Raw genomic sequence first — 18,296 nt, forward strand, 5'->3', positions numbered from 1 at the left:
CTTGTGTGGGTAGGCCTAGTGCCCGTGTCAGTAATGGATCACACAACCGTCAATGTTAGTCTTTACATTAGGGCAAGTGATGACCCTGGTGTGATCCATTCCTGACGCAGGCACTAGGTACAGGCACTCAAGTGTGGTAGCGTTTTCATCAGGACAGATGGGGAAAGACTGGGTGGTAGGTATTTTGTGGATCCCAGCATATTCCTGTAGTTTGCAAGAAAAATATAGTTTTTATTCAACATTTCACATTTACAAGGTATTCTGGGTAAGAAAACTCTGGGGAATCTACACAAGTCACACCTCAGTGGACTCCTCCGGGTCTCTAGTTACCAGAAATGTCCGGGTTTGGTAGGTTTCCCTATATGGCCACCGAGCTCAGGACCAAAAACTTAGGTGCTTGCCTTACAAAACCAGGTTGTTTTGTGATAGATAATTTTGATGTCTCCACAATACGATTTAGGGGTGGAATTTGGGTCTGAACTAAATTGGGGAGCTCCCAAGAGAGCATTCTCTCTGTACTTGCCGTCACATGCACCTGCTCTCTGGGTTGGGCTAACCCGCTATTGTCCCGTTGCACAGACTATACTTGCGAAGGGACAGCAGTTCTGTCCTCATCACCTCCCTCAGAATCACTGGAAGAGGAGTTGTCAGAAAAATCACTCCCATAGTCTGCACCAGTGGTTCCCAAACTGTAGTCCGGGGACCCCTGGGGGTCAGCGAAGCCTTCTCACGAGGTCCGCGAAAGCCTAGAAAATTAAAAAATATTAACAAATATTGACAAATTAGGTCCCCAGCTTCCAGTAATGACTCAGGCGGGTGTCGCCGGATTCCCATGATGATTCAGTGGGGGTCCCTGGGTTCCATTCATGTTAAAGTGGGGGTCCACAGAAATCAAAAGGTTGGGAACCACGGGTCTGCACCATTGTCTTATCCGTCAGATGCTGTCTCAGTATCTGCTGCCTCAGTCTCTGATCCTAAGTCAGAGCTGTCCTCTATAACCCGAGTTAGGGCTTGAGCAGCACTCATCCAACGAGACGCCATTTCTGCTACTGGCTAAACAGTAGACAGTCACAAAATTGCTTGTGTGTGTGTGTTATGCGTGCAACAGTAAAGGTCAGTCACCGTACCTTTGCTTCTTCCCTCAATCAGTATGTTCACTCAAGACACTCCAAAAAAAAAGAAGACACACTATTACTTCACCGTGTCACATACCAATCGTCACAGTCTTGAGCGCCTCTGGCGTCCAGTCCAACAATCATTATTGGTGCTTGAAGAAAAGTACCATCTTGCCTGGCATGTTACCCCCATATTTCACTGTATATATGTTGTTTTAGTGTATGTGTCACTGGGACCCTGTCAGCCAGGGCCCCAGTGCTCATAAGTGTGCCCTGTATGTGTTCCCTGTGTGATGACTAACTGTCTCACTGAGGATCTGCTAACCAGAACCTCATTGGTTATGCTCTCTCTGCTTTCTAAATTGTCACTAACAGGCTAGTGACCAATTTCACCAATTCAAATTGGCATACTGGAACACCCTTATAATTTCCTAGTATATGGTACTGAGGTACCCAGGGTATTGGGGTTCGAGGAGATCCCTATGGGCTGCAGCATTTCTTTTGCCACCCATAGGGAGATCTGACAGTTCTTACACAGGCCTGCCAGTGCAGCCTGAGTGAAATAACGTCCACGTTATTTCACAGCCATTTACCACTGCACTTAAGTAACTTATAAGTCACCTATATGTCTAACCTTTACCTGGTAAAGGTTAGGTGCAAAGTTACTTAGTGTGTGGGCACCCTGGCACTAGCCAAGGTGCCCCCACATCATTCAGGGCAAATTCCCCGGACTTTGTGAGTGCGGGGACACCATTACACGCGTGCACTCTACATAGGTCTCTACTGTAGGAGGCTGGACTAGCTTGTAGTGAGTACCAAGGGGTACTTACACCTTGCACCAGGCCCAGGTATCCCTTATTAGTGTATAGGGGTGTCTAGCAGCTTAGGCTGATAGATAATGGTAGCTTAGCAGAGCAGCTTAAGCTGAACTAGGAGACGAGTGAAGCTCCTACAGTACCACTAGTGTCACTTGCACAATATCATAAGAAAACACAATACACAGATATACTAAAAATAAAGGTGCTTTATTTTTATGACAATATGCCAAAGTATCTCAGTGAGTACCCTCAGTATGAGGATAGCAAATATACACAAGATATATGTACACAATACCAAAAATATGCAGTATAGCAATAGAAAACAGTGCAAACAATGTATAGTTACAATAGGATGCAATGGGAGCACATAGGGATAGGGGCAACACAAACCATATACTCCAAAAGTGGAATGCGAACCACGAATGGACCCCAAACCTATGTGACCTTGTAGAGGGTCGCTGGGACTGTAAGAAAACAGTGAGGGTTAGAAAAATAGCCCACCCCAAGACCCTGAAAAGTGAGTGCAAAGTGCACTAAAGTTCGCCAAAGAGCACAGAAGTAGTGATAGGGGAATACTGCAGGAAAGACCAACACCAGCAATGCAACAACGATGGATTTCGAGACTAGAGTACCTGTGGAACAAGGGGACAAAGTCCAAAAGTCACGATCAAGTCGAGAGTGGGCAGATGCCCAGGAAATGCCAGCTGTGGGTGGAAAGAAGCTGCTACTAGGAAGTAGAAGCTGAGGATTCTGCAGGAACGACAAGGGCTAGAAACTTTCCCTTTGGAGGATGGATGTCCCACGTTGTGAAGAGTCGAACAGAAGTGTTTTCCCGCCAAAAGACCGCAAAAAAGCCTTGCTAGCTGCAAGCTCGCTGTTTAGGTTTTTGGATGCTGCTGTGGCCCAGGAGGGACCAGGATGTTGCCAATTGCGTGAGGAGACAGAGGGGGCATTCAGCAAGACAAGGAGCCCTCTCAGAAGCAGACAGCACCCAGAGAAGTGCCAGAACAGGCACTACAAAGTGTCATGAAACGGTGCTCACCCGAAGTTGCACAAGAGAGTCCCACGCCGCCGGAGGACAACTCAGGAGGTCATGCAATGCAGGTTAGAGTGCCATGGACCCAGGCTTGGCTGTGCACAAAGGAAATCCTGGAAAAGTGCACAGGAGCCGGAGCAGCTGCAAAAGACTCGGTTCCCAGCAATGCAGTCTGGCGTGGGGAGGCAAGGACTTACCTCCACCAAACTTGGACTGAAGAGTCACTGGACTGTCGGAGTCATTTAGACAGAGTTGCGGGATTCAAGGGACCTCGCTCGTCATGCTGAGAGGAGACCCAGGGGACCGGTGATGCAGTTCATTGGTGCCTGCGGTTGCAGGGGGACGATTCAGTCGACCCACGGGAGATTTCTTCGGAGCTTCTAGTGCAGAGAGGAGGCAGACTACCCCCACAGCATGCACCACCAGGAAAACAGTCGAGAAGGCGGCAGGATCAGCGTTACAGAGTTGCAGTAGTCGTCTTCGCTACTTTGTTGCAGTTCTGCAGGCTTCCAGCGCGGTCAGCAGTCGATTCCTTGGCAGAAGGTAAAGAGAGAGATGCAGAGGAACTCTGATGAGCTCTTGCATTCGTTATCTAAGGAATTCCCCAAAGCAGAGACCCTAAATAGCCAGAAAAGAGGGTTTGGCTACTTAGGAGAGAGGATAGGTTAGCAACACCTGAAGGAGCCTATCAGAAGGAGTCTCTGACGTCACCTGCTGGCCCTGGCCACTCAGAGCAATCCAGTGTGCCAGCAGCACCTCTGTTTCCAAGATGGCAGGGGTCTGGAGCACACTGGAGGAGCTCTGGGCACCTCCCAGGGGAGGTGCAGGTCAGGGGAGTGCTCACTCCCCTTTCCTTTGTCCAGTTTCGCGCCAGAGCAGGGCTGAGGGGTCCCTGAACCGGGGTAGACTGGCTTATGCAGAAATGGGCACCATCTGTGCCCATGAAAGCATTTCCAGAGGCTGGGGGAGGCTACTCCTCCCCTGCCTTAACACCTTTTTCCAAAGGGAGAGGGTGTAACACCCCCTCTCTGAGGAAGTCCTTTGTTCTGCCTTCCTGGGCCAAGCCTGGCTGGACCCAAGGAGGGCACAAACCTGTCTGAGGGGTTGGCAGCAGCAGCAGCTGCAGTGAAACCCCTGAAAAGGCTGTTTGGCAGTACCCGGGTCTGTGCTAGAGACCCGAGGGATCATGGGATTGTGCCAACAATGCCAGGATGGCATAGAGGGGGCAATTCCATGATCATAGACATGTTACATGGCCATATTCGGAGTTACCATTGTGAAGCTACACATATAGTGACCTATGGACAGTGCACGCGTGTAATGGTGTCCACGCACTCACAAAGTCCGGGGAATTTGCCCTTAACGATGTGGGGGCACCTTGGCTAGTGCCAGGGTGCTCACACACTAAGTAACTTAGCACCCAACCTTTACCAGGTAAAGGTTAGACATATAGGTGACTTATAAGTTACTTAAGTGCAGTGGTAAATGGCTGTGAAATAACGTGGACGTTATTTCACTCAGGCTGCAGTGGCAGGCCTGTGTAAGAATTGTCAGAGCTCCCTATGGGTGGCAAAAGAAATGCTGCAGCCCATAGGGATCTCCTGGAACCCCAATACCCTGGGTACCTCAGTACCATATACTAGGGAATTATAAGGGGGTTCCAGTATGCCAATGTGAATTGGTGAAATTGGTCACTAGCCTGTTAGTAACAATTTGGAAAGCAAAGAGAGAGCATAACCACTGAGGTTCTGGTTAATAGAGCCTCAGTGAGACAGTTAGTCGTCACACAGGGAACACATACAGGGCACACTTATGAGCACTGGGGCCCTGGCTGGCAGGGTCCCAGTGACACATTGTAGGAGGCTGGACTGGCTTGTAGTGAGTACCAAGGGGTACTTACACCTTGCACCAGGCCCAGGTATCCCTTATTAGTGTATAGGGTGTCTAGCAGCTTAGGCTGATAGATAATGGTAGCTTAGCAGAGCAGCTTAGGCTGAACTAGGAGACGAGTGAAGCTCCTACAGTACCACTAGTGTCACTTGCACAATATCATAAGAAAACACAATACACAGATATACTAAAAATAAAGGTACTTTATTTTTATGGCAATATGCCAAAGTATCTCTGTGGGTAGCCTCAGTATGAGGATAGCAAATATACACAAGATATATGTACACAATACCAAAAATATGCAGTATAGCAGTAGAAAACAGTGCAAACAATGTATAGTTACAATAGGATGCAATGGGATGCAAGGGGAGCACATAGGGATAGGGGCAACACAAACCATATACTCCAAAAGTGGATTGCGAACCACGAATGGACCCCAAACCTATGTGACCTTGTAGAGGGTCGCTGGGACTGTAAGAAAACAGTGAGGGTTAGAAAAATAGCCCACCCCAAGACCCTGAAAAGTGAGTGCAAAGTGCACTAAAGTTCCCCAAAGAGTACAGAAGTCGTGATAGGGAAACACTGCAGGAAAGACCAACACCAGCAATGCAACAACGATGGATTTCCAGACTAGAGTACCTGTGGAACAAGGGGACCAAGTCCAAAAGTCACGATCAAGTCGAGAGTGGGCAGATGCCCAGGAAATGCCAGCTGTGGGTGCAAGGAAGCTGCTACTAGGAAGTAGAAGCTGAGGATTCTGCAAGAACGACAAGGGATAGAAACTTCCCCTTTAGAGGATGAATGTCTCACGTCTTGAAAAGTCGCGCAGAAGTGTTTTCCCGCCGCAAGACTGCAAACAAGCCTTGCTAGCTGCTGTGGCCCAGGAGGGATCAGGATGTCGCCAATTGCGTGAGGAGACAGAGGGGGCATTCAGCAAGACAAGGAGTCCTCTCAGAAGCAGGCAGCACACGGAGAAGTTCCGGAAGAGGCACTACGAAGTGGCGTGAAACGGTGCTCACCCGAAGTTGCACAAGAGAGTCCTACGCCACCGGAGGACAACTCAGGAGGTCTTGCAATGCAGGTTAGAGTGCCGTGGACCCAGGCTTGGCTGTGCACAAAGGGAATCCTGGAAAAGTGCACAGGAGCCAGAGCAGCTGCAAAAGACGCGGTTCCCAGCAATGCAGTCTGGCGTGGGGAGGCAAGGATGTACCTCCACCAAACTTGGACTGAAGAGTCACTGGACTGTCGGAGTTACTTGGACAGAGTTGCTGGATTCAAGGGACCTCGCTCGTCGTGCTGAGAGGAGACTCACGGGACCGGTGATGCAGTTCTTAGGTGCCTGCGGTTGCAGGGGGACGATTCCGTCGACCCACGGGAGATTTCTTCGGAGCTTCTAGTGCAGAGAGGAGGCAGACTACCCCCACAGCATGCACCACCAGGAAAACAGTCGAGAAGGCGGCAGGATCAGCGTTACAGAGTTGCAGTAGTCGTCTTTGCTACTTTGTTGCAGTTTTGCAAGCTTCCAGCGCGGTCAGCAGTCGATTCCTTGGCAGAAGGTGAAGAGAGAGATGCAGAGGAACTCTGATGAGCTCTTGCATTCGTTATCTAAAGAATTCCCCAAAGCAGAGACCCTAAATAGCCAGAAAAGGAGGTTTGGCTACCTAGGTGAGAGGATAGGCTAGCAACACAGGTAAGAGCCTATGAGAAGGAGTCTCTGACGTCACCTGCTGGCCCTGGCCACTCAGAGCAGTCCAGTGTGCCAGCAGCACCTCTGTTTCCAAGATGGCAGAGGTCTGGAGCACACTGGAGGAGCTCTGGGCACCTCCCAGGGGAGGTGCAGGTCAGGGGAGTGGTCACTCCCCTTTCCTTTGTCCAGTTTCGCGCCAGAGCAGGGCTGGGGATCCCAGAACTGGTGTAGACTGGCTTATGCAGAAATGGGCACCATCTGTGCCCATGAAAGCATTTCCAGAGGCTGGGGGAGGCTACTCCTCCCCAGCCCTAACACCTTTTTCCAAAGTGAGAGGGTGTAACACTCTCTCTCTGAGGAAGTCCTTTGTTCTGTCTTCCTGGGCCAAGCCTGGCTGGACCCCAGGAGGGCAGAAACCTGTCAGAGGGGTTGCAGCAGCTGCAGTGAAATCCCTGAAAAGGCAGTTTGGCAGTACCTGGGTCTGTGCTAGAAACCCGGTGAATCATGGGATTGTCTCCCCAATATCAGGATGGCATTGGGGGGGCAATTCCATGATCTTAGACATGTTACATGGCCATATTCGGAGTTACCATTGTGAAGCTACACATAGGTAGTGACCTATGAGTAGTGCACGCGTGTAATGGTGTCCCCGCACTCACAAAGTCCGGGGAATTTGCCCTGAACAATGTGGGGGCACCTTGGCTAGTGCCAGGGTGCCCACACACTAAGTAACTTAGCACCCAACCTTTACCAGGTAAAGGTTAGACATATAGGTGACTTATAAGTTACTTAAGTGCAGTGGTAAATGGTTGTGAAATAACGTGGACGTTATTTCGCTCAGGCTGCAGTGGCAGGCCTGTGTAAGAATTGTAAGATCTCCCTATGGGTGGCAAAAGAAATGATGAAGCCCATAGGGATCTCCTGGAACCCCAATACCCTGGGTACCTCAGTACCATATACTAGGGAATTATAAGGGTGTTCCAGTATGCCAATGTAAATTGGTGAAATTGGTCACTAGCCTGTTAGTGACAATTTGGAAAGAAATGAGAGAGCATAACCACTGAGGTTCTGATTAGCAGAGCCTCAGTGAGACAGTTAGTCATCACACAGGTAACACATACAGGGCACACTTATGAGCACTGGGGACCTGGCTGGCAGGGTCCCAGTGACACATACAACCAAAACAACATATATACAGTGAAATATGGGGGTAACATGCCAGGCAAGATGGTACTTTCCTACACAACCCCCCCCAAACGAAGGACAATAAGACTAGCCATGACCTGATGAGTCTTCATTGTCTAAGTGGAAATATCTGGAGAGTCCATCTGCATTGGAGTGGGTACTCCCAGGTCTATGTTCCACTGTATAGTTCATCCCCTGTAGAGATATGGACCACCTCAATAATTTAGGGGTTTCACCTTTCATTTGTCTTAGCCAAAGTAGAGGTTTGTGGTCTGTCTGAACAATGAAGTGAGTGCCAAACAGGTATGGCCTCAACTTCTTCAGTGCCCAGACCACAGCAAAGGCCTCCCTCTCTATGGCAGACAAACGCTTTTCTCTAGGGGTCAACCTCCTGCTGATAAAAGCAACAGGTTGATCCTGGCCCTCAGAATTAAGTTGTGATAAGACTGCCCCTAACCCTAATTCAGATGCATCAGTTTGGACAATGAATTTTTGGAGTAACAGGGGCTTTTCAGGACAGGTGCAGAGCACATGGCCTGCTTCAGCTCCTCTAAAGCTTTCTGACAGTTAGCTGTCCACAATACCTTTTTAGGCATTTTCTTTGATGTGAGGTCATTAAGAGGGTCTGCAATGGAGCCATAGTTCTTTATGAACCTCCTGTAATACCCAGTGAGGCCTAAGAAGGCTCTCACCTGGGTCTGAGTTGTAGGGGGAACCCAATCTATAATAGTTTGGATTTTCCCCTGAAGTGGTGCCATCTGTTCTCCACCTACCAGGTGTCCCAGATAAACCACGTTGCCCTGCCCTATCTGGCACTTTGAAGCCTTGATAGTGAGGCCTGCCTTTTGCAGGGCCTCTAAAACTTTCCAAAAGTGGACCAGGTGATCATCCCAACTGGAGCTAAAGATAGCTATATCGCCTTTGTCTACACAAAACCGCATTTCCTTCTTTCCATCCTTGGAATGAGGTTTTGGTACAAGTACCACAGGAGAGGCCCATGGACTTTCAGAGTGCTCAACCACTCCTAGTTCAAGCATTTTCTGCACCTCTTGTTTTATGCAATCTCTGACATGGTCAGGCTGCCTATAGATCTTACTATTGACAGGCAAGCTGTCTCCAGTATCTATAGTGTGCTCACACCAAGAAGTGGTGCCTGGCACAATAGAAAAGAGTTCAGAAAACAGACCCAGGAGATTTATGCAGTGGCCTTTCTGCTCAGCAGTAAGACAATCTGCCAGTACTACACCTTCCACTAGAGCATCTTGTTCTGTGGAAGAGAAGAGATCAGGGAGAGGGTCAATCTCTTCTTCCTGTCCCTCATCTGTTGCCATGAGCAGGGTGAGATCAGCCCTGTCATAGTAGGGTTTCAGGCGGTTGACATGGAGCACCCTAAGGGGACTCCTGGCAGTGCCTAAGTCAACTAAGTAGGTGACTTCACCCTTTTTTTCAACAATTATGTGGGGTCCACTCCATTTGTCTTGGAGTGCTCTTGGGACCACAGGCTCCAAGACCCACACTTTCGGCCCTGGTTGGTACTGAACCAAAACAGCCTTCTGGTCATGCCATTGCTTTTGGAGCTCTTGGCTGGCCTGAAGGTTTTTACTGGCCTTTTTCATGTACTCAGCCATCCTAGATCTTAGGCCAAGTACATAGTCCACTGTGTCTTGCTTTGGAGCTTTTAAAGGTTGTTCCCAACCCTCCTTAACAAGTGTTAGAGGACCTCTCACAGGGTGTCCAAATAGGAGTTCAAAGGGGCTGAAGCCCACTCCTTTTTGGGGTACCTCCCTGTAAGCAAAAAGGAGGCAAGGTAACAGGATATCCCATCTCCTACAGAGTTTTTCAGAGAGTCCCATAATTATGCCTTTGAGAGTTTTGTTAAATCTCTCCACCGGTCCATTTGTTTGTGGATGATAGGGTGTGGTGAACTTGTATGTCACACCACATTCCTTCCACATGGCCTTTAAGTAAGCAGACATGAAATTGCTTCCCCTGTCTGATACCACTTCTTTTGGGAAGCCCACCCTGGAAAATATTCCCAGGAGGGCCTTTGCCACTGCAGGAGCTGTAGTGGTCCTTAGAGGAATTGCTTCAGGGTATCTGGTGGCATGGTCCACTACCACCAAGATAAACCTATTGCCTGAAGCAGTAGGAGGGTCAAGGGGGGCAACTATGTCAACCCCTACCCTTTCAAAGGGAACCCCAACCACAGGCAGTGGAATAAGGGGTGCCTTTGGAGTGCCACCTGTCTTGCCACTGGCTTGACAGGTTTCACAGGACTTACAAAATGCCATTGTGTCCTCTGACATTCTAGGCCAATGAAACAAGGGAACAAGCCTGTCCCAAGTTTTCATTTGCCCCAAATGTCCAGCTAAGGGAATGTCATGGGCTAGAGTTAGGAGGAACTTTCTGTACTCCTGAGGAATCACCAATCTCCTGGCAGTTCCAGGTTTTGGATCCCTTGCTTCAGTGTACAAGAGGTTGTCCTCCCAGTAAACTCTGTGAGAGTCACTGACATCCCCATTTGCTTGTTTGACAGCTTGCTGCTTTAGACCCTCTAGTGTGGGACAGGTATGCTGTGCCACACTCAGCTCCTCCCTGGCAGGCCCCACTTCACCCAAAAGCTCAGCAATGTCTGCTTCCAGCTCCTCTGGTGTAGGTTCTGCACAGGGTGGAAATTCTTCTTCCTCAGAAGTATAATCCACTATAGAGGGAGGGATAGTAGGTAGTTTTTTACCTTTACTACCCCTAGCTTTAGGGAGCACTTGGTCCATTCTTCCAGGCTCCAAGTCACCCTGTCCTTTTTGCTTTTTGGCCTGAGCCCTTGTTAAAGCAAAAATATGCCCTGGAATGCCCAGCATTGCTGCATGAGCCTCCAACTCCACATCTGACTAAGCTGATGTCTCTAAATCATTCCCTAGTAGACAGTCTACAGGTAAATCTGAGGCAACCACAACTTTCTTTGGACCAGTAACCACCACCCCAGTTGAGATTTACAACAGCCATGGGGTGGCTAAGTGTGTTGTTGTGAGCATCGGTTACTTGGTACTGGTGCCCAAGTAGGTGTTGTTCAGGGTGGACCAGTTTCTCTATTACCATTGTAACACTGGCACCTGTGTCCCTGTAGGCCTGAACCTCAACACCATTTATTAGGGGTAGTTGCTTGTACTTATCAATGTTAAGGGGACAAGCAACCAAGGTGGCTAAATCAATAGCCCCCTCAGAGACTAACACAGCCTCTGTGGTCTAACTAATCAGACCAACCCCAACTAAGTTACCAAAAGTGAGCCCAGCTACTCCCTTGGATTGGCTATTAGTAGGTTTGCTCCCACCACCACTGCTATTACTAGGGGCACTAGGTGTAGCAGCAGGGGTTGTAGTGGTAGGAGGCTTGGTGCTTTTCTTTGGACAACTGGGATCTGTTGTCCAATGGCCTTTTATTTTACATAAATAGCACCATGGTTTCTTTTCTTTGTTTTGATTTGAAGAGGATTTGGGCCCACCACCCCCACCAGAGTGTTTTTGTGGGCCTGATGAAGACTCATTTTTGGATTTGTCCCCACCCTTGTCAGAAGACTTACCATCCTTCTTCTTGCCATCCTTGTCACCCCCTGTATGAACTTTTCTGTTCTCCCTTATTCTGACCCATTTGTCTGCCTTCTTTCCCAATTCTTGGGGCGAGGTCAGATCAGAGTCTACCAGGTACTGGTGTAATAAATCAGACACACAATTATTAAGTATATGCTCTCTCAGGATTAAGTTATACAGGCTTTCATAGTCAGAAACTTTAGTGCCATGTAACCACCCCTCCAAGGCCTTCTCTGAATGGTCAATGAAGTCTACCCAGTCTTGTGAAGACTCCGTTTTGGTTTCTCTGAACTTGATCCTGTACTGTTCAGTGGTTAAGCCATAACCATCTAGGAGTGCATTCTTAAGAACTGTAAAATTATTGGCATCACTTTCCTTTACAGTAAGGAGCCTATCCCTACCCTTTCCACTGAACGATAGCCATATGATAGCAGCCCACAGCCTTTGAGGGACCCCCTGTACAACACAGGCCCTCTCAAGTGCAGCAAACCACTTGTTAATGTCATCCCCCTCCTTATAAGGGGGAACTTTCTTGTGCAGATTCCTAGAATCATGCTCTTTCACAGGATCACTATCTGTAAAACTGCTGCTGCCACTATGGGGTCCAAACCCCAACCTCTGTCTTTCTTTTTCTAAGTCAAATGCTTCCCTGTCTAGATCCAGCTGTTGCTTTTTAAGCTTCAGCCTGGACTCCTCCACTCTCAATCTATAGAGTTCCCTTTCTAACATTCTGTCTTCAGGGAGGGTGGGTTGGGCATGCCTTGACACAGAAGAATGGTGTGAATAGACAGAGGGAGACCTGTTCCTAACAGATGGCACTCTAACATACTGGCCTACAGAAGTAACACTCCTACTGTGATGAGAACTCACATTAGTACCAGCCATACTAGGTGGCCTGCTAAGGGGCAGGTTGGGAAGGTTCCCTTCTAACACTTTTACTGGGGCTACCCCAGAATCAGAGTGTGAACCATCAGCTAATTTCTCACCAGATATGCCAACTATGGTCTTATCCTGTTCTATGAGCATATTAACTAACAGTTCTCTTGAGGGATTCTTCCCTACCCCTAAACCTCTTTCACTGCAGATACTCCTTGCTCCTTTCCAGCTAAGGTGATCATAAGCAATTTTGGTCAGATCAACAGTTTGACCTGTACCAGACATGATACAAAAGGTTTAACCCCTTCGCTGCCAGGCCTTTTCCCCCTCAGGTGCCAAGCCTTTTTTTGGCTATTTGGGAAGTTCGCGCTTAGGCCCTCATAACTTTTTGTCCACATAAGCTACCCATGCCAAATTTGCGTCCTTTTTTTCCAACATCCTAGGGATTCTAGAGGTACCCAGACTTTGTGGGTTCCCCAGAAGGAGGCCAAGAAATTAGCCAAATTATAGTGAAAATCTCGTTTTTTTCAAAAAAATGGGAAAAAGGGGCTGCAGAAGAAGGATTGTGTTTTTTTCCCTGAAAAGGGCATCAACAAAGGGTTTGCAGTGCTAAAATAACCAGCTTCCCAGCTTTCAGGAACATGCAGACTTGAATCAGAAAACCCAACTTTTCAACAAAATTTTGGCATTTTACTGGGACATACCCCATTTTTACGATTTTTTGTGCTTTCAGCCTCCTTCCAGTCAGTGACTGAAATGGGCATGAAACCAACGCTGGATCCCAGAAACCGCAACATTTCTGGAAAGTAGACAAAATTCTGAATTCAGCAAGGGGTAATTTGTGTAGATCCTACAAGGGTTTCCTACAGAAAACATCAACTGAAAAAGAAAAATATTGAAATTGAGGTGAAAAAACATCAATTTTTCTCTACGTTTTACTCTGTAACTGTAGGAGGCTGGACTGGCTTGTAGTGAGTACCAAGGGGTACTTGCACCTTGCACCAGGCCCAGTTATCCCTTATTAGTGTATAGGGTGTCTAGCAGCTTAGGCTGATAGATAATGGTAGCTTAGCAGAGCAGCTTAGGCTGAACTAGGAGACGTGTGAAGCTACTACAGTACCACTTAGTGTCATATGCACAATATCATAAGAAAACACAATACACAGTTATACTAAAAATAAAGGTACTTTATTTTTATGACAATATGCCAAAGTATCTTAGAGTGTACCCTCAGTGAGAGGATAGGAAATATACACAAGATATATATACACAATAGCAAAAATATGCAGTATAGTCTTAGAAAACAGTGCAAACAATGTATAGTTACAATAGGATGCAATGGGGAAACATAGGGATAGGGGCAACACAAACCATATACTCCAAAAGTGGAATGCGAACCACGAATGAACCCCAAACCTATGTGACCTTGTAGAGGGTCGCTGGGACTATTAGAAAATAGTGAGAGTTAGAAAAATAACCCTCCCAAGACCCTGAAAAGTGAGTGCAAAGTGCACTAAAGTTCCCCTAAGGACAAAGAAGTCGTGTTAGAGGAATAATGCAGGAAAGACACAAACCAACAATGCAACAACTGTGGATTTCCAATCTAGGGTACCTGTGGAACAAGGGGACCAAGTCCAAAAGTCACAAGCAAGTCGGAGATGGGCAGATGCCCAGGAAATGCCAGCTGCGGGTGCAAAGAAGCTTCTACTGGACAGAAGAAGCTGCAGTTTCTGCAGGAACGAAAAGGGCTAGAGACTTCCTCTTTGGTGGACAGATCCCTCTTGCCGTGGAGAGTTGTTCAGAAGTGTTTTCCCGCCGAAAGAATGCCAACAAGCCTTGCTAGCTGCAAATCGTGCTTTTAGCGTTTTTGGAAACTGCTGTGGCCCTGGAGGGACAAGGAGGTCGCAAATTGGACCAGGAGAGAGAGGGGACGTCGAGCAAGACAAAAAGCCCTCTCAGCAGCAGGTAGCACCCTGAGAAGTGCCAGAAACAGGCACTACAAGGATGCGTAAAACGGTGCTCTCCCGAAGTCGCACAAAGGAGTCCCACGTCGCCGGAGACCAACTTAGAAAGTCGTGCAATGCTGGTTAGAGTGGCGTGGACCCAGGCTTGGCTATGCACAAAGGATTTCCGCCGGAAGTGCACAGGGGCCGGAGTAGCTGCAAAAGTCGCGGTTCCCAGCAATGCAGCCCAGCGAGGTGAGGTAAGGACTTACCTCCACCAAACTTGGACTGAAGAGTCACTGGACTGTGGGGGTCACTTGGACAGAGTTGCTGGATTCGAGGGACCTCGCTCGTCGTGCTGAGAGGAGACCCAAGGGACCGGTAATGCAGCTTTTTGGTGCCTGCGGTTGCAGGGGGAAGATTCCGTCGACCCACGGGAGATTTCTTCGGAGCTTCTGGTGCAGAGAGGAGGCAGACTACCCCCACAGCATGCACAAGCAGGAAAACAGTCGAGAAGGCGGCAGGATCAGCGTTACAGAGTTGCAGTAGTCGTCTTTGCTACTATGTTGCAGGTTTGCAGGCTTCCAGCGCGGTCAGCAGTCGATTCCTTGGCAGAAGGTGAAGAGAGAGATGCAGAGGAACTCGGATGAGCTCTTGCATTCGTTATCTAAAGTTTCCCCAGAGACAGAGACCCTAAATAGCCAGAAAAGAGGGTTTGGCTACCTAGGAGAGAGGATAGGCTAGCAACACCTGAAGGAGCCTATCACAAGGAGTCTCTGACGTCACCTGGTGGCACTGGCCACTCAGAGCAGTCCAGTGTGCCAGCAGCACCTCTGTTTCCAAGATGGCAGAGGTCTGGAGCACACTGGAGGAGCTCTGGACACCTCCCAGGGGAGGTGCAGGTCAGGGGAGTGGTCACTCCCCTTTCCTTTGTCCAGTTTCGCGCCAGAGCAGGGCTAAGGGGTCCCCTGAACCGGTGTAGACTGGCTTATGCAGAATTGGGCACATCTGTGCCCAACAAAGCATTTCCAGAGGCTGGGGGAGGCTACTCCTCCCCTGCCTTCACACCATTTTCCAAAGGGAGAGGGTGTCACACCCTCTCTCAGAGGAAGGTCTTTGTTCTGCCATCCTGGGCCAGGCCTGGCTGGACCCCAGGAGGGCAGATGCCTGTCTGAGGGGTTGGCAGCAGCAGCAGCTGCAGTGAAACCCCAGGAAGGGCAGTTTGGCAGTACCAGGGTCTGTGCTACAGACCACTGGGATCATGGGATTGTGCCAACTATGCCAGGATGGCATAGAGGGGGCAATTCCATGATCATAGACATGTTACATGGCCATATTCGGAGTTACCATTGTGAAGCTACATATAGGTAGTGACCCATATGTAGTGCACGCGTGTAATGGTGTCCCCGCACTCACAAAGTCCGGGGAATTGGCCCTGAACAATGTGGGGGCACCTTGGCTAGTGCCAGGGTGCCCTCACACTAAGTAACTTTGCACCTAACCTTTACCAGGTAAAGGTTAGACATATAGGTGACTTATAAGTTACTTAAGTGCAGTGAAAAATGGCTGTGAAATAACGTGGACGTTATTTCACTCAGGCTGCAGTGGCAGGCCTGTGTAAGAATTGTCAGAGCTCCCTATGGGTGGCAAAAGAAATGCTGCAGCCCATAGAGATCTCCTGGAACCCCAATACCCTGGGTACCTCAGTACCATATACTAGGGAATTATAAGGGTGTTCCAGTAAGCCAATGTAAATTGGTAAAAATGGTCACTAGCCTGTTAGTGACAATTTGGAAAGAAATGAGAGAGCATAACCACTGAGGTTCTGATTAGCAGAGCCTCAGAGAGACAGTTAGTCACTACACAGGTAACACATTCAGGCACACTTATGAGCACAGGGGTCCTGGGTTACCAGAGTCCCAGTGACACATACAACTAAAACAACATATATACAGTGAAAAATGGGGGTAACATGCCAGGCAAGATGGTACTTTCCTACACTAAGTCAACCAAATAGGTGACTTCACCCTTTTTCTCAACAATTGTGTGGGGACCACTCCATTTATCTTGGAGTGCTCTTGGGGCCACAGGCTCCAAGACCCACACTTTCTGCCCTGGTTGGTACTGAACCAAAACAGCCTTCTGATCATGCCATTGCTTCTGGAGCTCTTGGCTGGCCTGAAGGTTTTTACTGGCCTTTTTCATGTACTCAGCCATCCTTGATCTGAGGCCAAGTACATAGTCCACAATATCCTGCTTAGGAGCTTTTAAAGGTTGTTCCCAACCCTCCTTTACAAGTGTGAGTGGACCCCTAACAGGGTGTCCAAAAAGAAGTTCAAAGGGGCTGAAGCCCACTCCTTTCTGGGGTACCTCCCTGTAGGCAAAAAGGAGGCATGGTAGAAGGATATCCCATCTCCTGCGGAGTTTTTCTGGGAGACCCATAATCATGCCTTTGAGAGTTTTGTTAAATCTCTCTACCAGTCCATTTGTTTGTGGATGATAGGGTGTAGTGAATTTATAAGTTACACCACACTCCTTCCACATGGCCTTTAAGTATGCAGACATGAAATTGCTTCCCCTGTCTGATACTACTTCCTTTGGGAAGCCCACCCTTGAAAATATTCCCAGGAGGGCCTTTGCCACTGCAGGAGCTGTAGTGGTCCTTAAAGGAATAGCTTCAGGATATCTTGTGGCATGGTCCACTACCACCAAGATGAATCTATTGCCTGAAGCAGTAGGAGGGTCAAGGGGGCCAACTGTGTCAACCCCTACCCTTTCAAAGGGAACCCCAACCACAGGCAGTGGAATAAGGGGTGCCTTTGGGGTGCCACCTGTCTTGCCACTGGCTTGACAGGTTTCACAGGACTTACAAAACTCTTTTGTGTCCTCAGACATCCTAGGCCAATGAAACAAGGGAACAAGCCTGTCCCAAGTTTTCATTTGTCCCAGGTGCCCAGCTAGGGGAATGTTGTGTGCCAGAGTTAGGAGAAACTTTCTGTACTCCTGAGGAATCACTAATCTCCTGGCAGCTCCAGGTTTAGGATCCCTATGCTCAGTGTACAAGAGGTTGTCCTCCCAGTAAACTCTGTGAGAGTCACTGACATCCCCATTAGCCTCTTTGACAGCTTGCTGTCTTAGACCCTCTAATGTGGGACAGGTTTGCTGTGCCACACTCAGCTCCTCTCTGGCAGGCCCCCCTTCACCCAAAAGCTCAGCAGTATCTGCTTCAAGCTCCTCTGGTGTAGGTTCTGCACAGGGAGGGAATTCTTCATCCTCTGAAGTTGAATCCACTGTAGAGGGAGGGATAGTATGAAGTGGTTTGCTTCTACTAGCCCTAGCTTTAGGGAGCACTTGGTCCATTGTTCCAGGATCCAAGCTTCCCTGTCCTTTTTGCTTCTTGGCCTGAGCCCTTGTCAAAGCAAAAATATGCCCTGGGATGCCCAGCATTGCTGCATGGGCCTCAAACTCCACATCTGACCAAGCTGATGTCTCCAAATCATTTCCTAGTAGACAGTCTACAGGTAAATCTGTGGCTACCACAACTTTCTTTGGACCAGTAACCCCCCCCCCAGTTGAGATTAACAACAGCCATGGGGTGGCTAAGTGTGTTGTTGTGAGCATCGGTTACTTGGTACTGGTGACCAAGTAGGTGTTGTTCAGGGTGGACCAGTTTCTCTATGACCATAGTCACACTGGCACCAGTGTCCCTGTAGGCCTGAACCTCAACACCATTTATTAGGGGTAGCTGCTTGTACTTATCCATATTAAGGGGACAAGCAGCTAAGGTGGCTAAATCAATAGCCCCCTCAGAGACTAACACAGCCTCTGTGGCCTCCCTAACAAGGCCAACCCCAACTAAGTTACCAATAGTGAGCCCAGCTACTCCCTTGGATTGGCTATTAGTAGGTTTGCTTCCACCACCACTGCTATTAGTAGGGACACTAGGTGTAGCAGTAGGGGTTGTGGTGGTAGGAGGCTTGGTGCTTTCCTTTGGACAACTGAGATCTGTTGCCCAATGGCCTTTTTCTTTACAAAAATAGCACCATGGTTTCTTTTCCTTGTTCTGATTAAAGGAGGATTTGGGCCCACCACCCCCACCAGAGTGTTTTTGTGGGCGTGATGAAGACTCATTTTTAGATTTGTCCCCACCTTTGTCAGAAG

The sequence above is a fragment of the Pleurodeles waltl genome, chromosome 1_2 (assembly GCF_031143425.1).
Source record: "Pleurodeles waltl isolate 20211129_DDA chromosome 1_2, aPleWal1.hap1.20221129, whole genome shotgun sequence".
Lineage (NCBI taxonomy): Eukaryota > Metazoa > Chordata > Amphibia > Caudata > Salamandridae > Pleurodeles > Pleurodeles waltl.